The 4180-nt window shown below is 36.7% G+C and overlaps 1 long non-coding RNA gene across 1 annotated transcript; it reads right to left on the reverse strand.

The window, feature by feature from the left end:
* Nucleotides 1-3212: 3212 nt before the first annotated feature.
* On the reverse strand, nt 3213-3751 carry LOC107615486 (uncharacterized). The gene is made up of 3 exons (XR_015899029.1): nt 3697-3751; nt 3504-3578; nt 3213-3313 (listed from the first exon to the last, which is right to left on the reverse strand). It is a non-coding gene; the product is annotated as an uncharacterized LOC107615486 (long non-coding RNA).
* Between the last annotated feature and the right edge of the window lie 429 nt (nt 3752-4180).

The following is a 4180-nucleotide window of genomic DNA, read 5'->3' on the forward strand; positions in this document are numbered from 1 at the left end:
AGAAAGCAATTTGGAATGAAAATGCATGATTTCTTTGAATCAAACAACCACCATGAAATTGATGCTAAATCATGAGGTTTAAGCTAAATTTAATTGATTTTTAATGATTAATAGACCTTGTGAATTTGGTGATACTTTGATTGGTTGTTTTGATTAATTGTAGGTGAAGAAAAGAAGAAAAGAAGAAAGCGTGGCCTAAGAAGTGTGGCTAAAAGAAGAAAAAGTGTGGCCAAGAAAAGAGGAAGTGTGGTGCAACAAAACCATGAAGCTCCCTCCAAAGCTCACTAAGTGAGCGCTACACTCACTCCCAGGAGACCAAGGCAAAAAGCTCAGCTCACTTTGTGAGCTGAGCACAACACAAGGCCAAGAAATAAGGAAATAAGGAACCAAGCTCAGCTCACAAAGTGAACATTATCGAGAGCGCTAGAGGAAAAATTCAAGGAAAATGTTTTGCAAATGCATGCTCCAAGACTTGAACCCATGACCAAAGGGAAGAGGGGAGGCGCTACCCACATGGAAAAATAAGCCAAAATTGGCCAAATGCTCTCCCCAAGGATCGAACCCCACACCTTGAGGAAGCAAGGAAGCAAGGCAACCAAGAAAAAGGGTAGCGCATGCTTCCCATGGGTTTCGAACCAAGGACCCTTCCTTGGATGCACCAAAGCTCAGCTCACAAAGAGAGCTGAGCGCTACTCCTTGATGCAAGGAAGCAACGTGACACGGCCAGGGAGTGGGGCACGCAACAAATTGACAAGGCCCATGGTGCATCACACAACAAATTTGACACGGCCAGGGAAGGAGTGGAGCGCGCATGACACGGTTCAAGGGGCAGCACAACAAATTGGCACTAAGACACCAATGCTAAGCTCACAAAGTGAGCTGAGCTCTCCCCTGATGCACCCCAAGACAGCAGCGCGCTACCAATGCTTCCCCACACTAAGTGTCAAAGCTCAGCTCACTTTGTGAGCTGAGCACTCCCCTGGAAGCATATTACCCATGGGCTAAAAATTCAACCAAAAGTCCAATTTAATTCAAATCTTCACCAAATCAAAAGCCCATCCAAATTCCAATATCCAAGAATAGAAAGTGTATAAATAGGAGTTAGTTTGATGTAATTAGGGAGCTGAATTTTATTTTGAATTTTTCTTTGAACTTTCATTTTCATTTTGAGCTTTTGTTTTTGAGTTTAGATTTCAGAGAACTTGGAAGGAGAATTGATCTCTCTTCTTCTTGGTTCTTGCTTGAGCACTCTTTTGTTTTCTTGCTTTGGATCTTGGGTGAAGAATTGAAGAAATTCTGTTTCAATCTCACCTTGAGATCTCTTGTTTTAATTTTCTGCATAATTGAATTTAAATTTCCATTTACTGCTTCTTCTTCTACAATTTCTGCAATTCACTTTTCTTCATTTCTCTTGCAATTGTTCTTGTTGGATCAAGGAAGGATTTGAGATCTAGAATTGTTATCTAGTCTCTTCCACTCCTGAGATCTTCAACCTCTTTTACTTTGCTGCAAATTAAGCACTGCTTTCCTGCTTTTAAATTCTTCAAGTCATTTTACTTTTCTGTTAAGATCCACTTCACTGCACTTAGATTTTCTCTTTTATGTTTAATGCAATTTAGTTGTTCTTGTTCAGATTCTGCAATCCCAATTCCCAATTCCTTTTATGATTCAAGCAATTTACATTTCTTGCACTTTAAGCTTCAGCCATTTACATTTCTTACAATCTAAGTTTCTGCAATTTATATTACTTGCACTTTAAGAATCTGCTTCTTTACTTTCCTGCTCTTTCAATTACTATAATTTACCTCTCTCCCTTTACATTTCAAGCAATTTAGTTTCTGTCAATTGCAAACCACTCAACCAATACTTGATTCGCTTGACTAAATCAACCACTAAACTAAAATTGCTCAATCCTTCAATCCCTGTGGGATCGACCTCACTCATGTGAGTTATTATTACTTGATGCGAGCCGGTACACTTGCCGGTGAGTTTGGGTGTTGGAATTCGTCTTCCACGAAAAATCCCATCAGATGATATGCACATAAAATCAGATGAAAATACCTGTTTACAGAGGTCTTCAAGAAACTCAGAGTATGTAATGGGTTTCATGTCATTGAATTTAGCAATGAACAAATGCTTGATGATATCAATTATCATTTCGCATACATATTCCCATAATTCTCACTCACCAACTAAAATCTAAAGAATTCAACTAGGAAATCAACTATTTTTCAGCCAATATTAAACATTTTTTCTAAAATTACCCTTTTATTATAAATTCTAATTCTAAATCCTAAACTCTATACTTTCCAAAAAGTGAAAGTTAAGAAAGTAATTTTATAATAAAAAACTTGCCTAATTTTAACTAATTAAAAGTTGATTTTCTGTACTTACTTTTATCTAAAATATAAATGTTAAAATAGGTTTAGCACCTCCTCATGCTAGATATGATTTGACAGCACTCATAAATTCATGCATAAGTTCAGCATATTCCTGGATTCAGAAAAATTAAACTGAAGTCAACATTAGGACATATTATATAAGTGATAGCTAAATTTAAAAATGATTAACTCTATGATGACTCGGAAAAGAATATTAGTCACGAACCTGCCCAGTCGCCCGTCTTTGCTTGAGCCCTATATATAACTCATCATTCAATAAGTTCTTGTTGTTTGTTCCCACATCAATGGTGATAGGCAAACACTGAAAATTTTTATCAGATTATATTATATTTATAGGCATGACAAGAAATGGAAGGCATAATCATTGTGAGTTTATGATAGCGATAATTTATAGAATATACTTACGGCAGACGGACGAACTCCTCCGAGTGCTGTATATAAAGAAAGTTTTCCAACTGGTATTCCCATTCCATGAAGAACCAACATGTTACCAAAGATTAGATTGCAACATTAGACCTGATTCATAAAACAATATGATTCATAAATTTCAACAAGTACAGAAGAAATTACCTGACAACCAAGATCCCCAAGACCCAAGATCCGTTCTCCATCAGTTACAACAATGACTTGAATGTTCTTCTCAGGCCAATTCCTTAGTACTTCAAGAATCCTCCCCCTTTAAGTTCAAACCCAAACAATATACACAAATAACACAGGAAATATTCATCAACAATAATTCCAAGTCAAAGTCAAGCTTACTTCTCTTTCAAGCTGATATAAAGATCCTGAGGACGCATGAAGATGCTTTCGTATTTCTGGCAAGCCTCACCGACAGTTGGAGCATAGACAACTGGGAGTAACTCTTCGATGTGCTCAATAAGAAGCTTATAAAACAACCGTTCATTCCTCTCCTGTAATAAGGAATATATTGAAGTGAAAGCATTAGAAGTCGAATCCAAAGCTAACAAAATAAAATGTCTGAAGAAACTTGCCCCAAGATATTATTTCACATTAAAGATGAATTTCATAGATCTATATAAAAATAATGGGGCAAAAAAAGGACAAGATCACAAGTATTTTGGCCAAGAAACAAGGCCACACCTGAAGATCCATCATTGCCATGTACTTCTGCAATGGAACTTGATACTGACGAACGTGCTGGATCATTTTCTTCACCTGCATAATGAAGTGGCAATAAACTTTTAAGCATTTAACTGATGTTCAAATACACAATCCAATAATTTGGTAAGTATGAAAAAAAGTAGTATTATTGTCTTCTAATAAGATATTTGACCTGAGTTTCCTGTGGAATAACTGTCGGGGGAAGAAGACATCGCAGGTAGTGAGCAACAGGCGAACAGCAAACAAGAGCGTCAGCAACGCAACCATTAGCAGCAGCAGCCAAGGAACAGAGTTTCTGACGAGAAGATGGGTTTAGAGAAGGATATACGATGGGTTTAGGGAACAAAGCTCAGCAAAACAGAGATTCTGGTGAGAAGCATAGACGATGGAATTAGGGAAGGATTGAGAAGAATGTTTTAGTTTGGGCGGGTTTAGGTTTTCCTTTTGCGCCAAATTTTGGGAAAAATTGAAAGAGGCGGCTATTTACCCAAGATTAAAAATTTTTTAAAGGGGGTTTATAAAACTCCCGTAGACTAAAAATAGAAAATCATGTAAATTGAATTCCAAAAAATGAAAAGGAAAAAAGGAATTCTCTTATCAATATTGTATGAATTTATAAAAATTCATGGTAAATAATACCGGTAAAATAAAACATT

This window comes from Arachis ipaensis, chromosome B9, assembly GCF_059453495.1.
Source record: "Arachis ipaensis isolate K30076 ecotype BB chromosome B9, ASM5945349v1, whole genome shotgun sequence".
Lineage (NCBI taxonomy): Eukaryota > Viridiplantae > Streptophyta > Magnoliopsida > Fabales > Fabaceae > Arachis > Arachis ipaensis.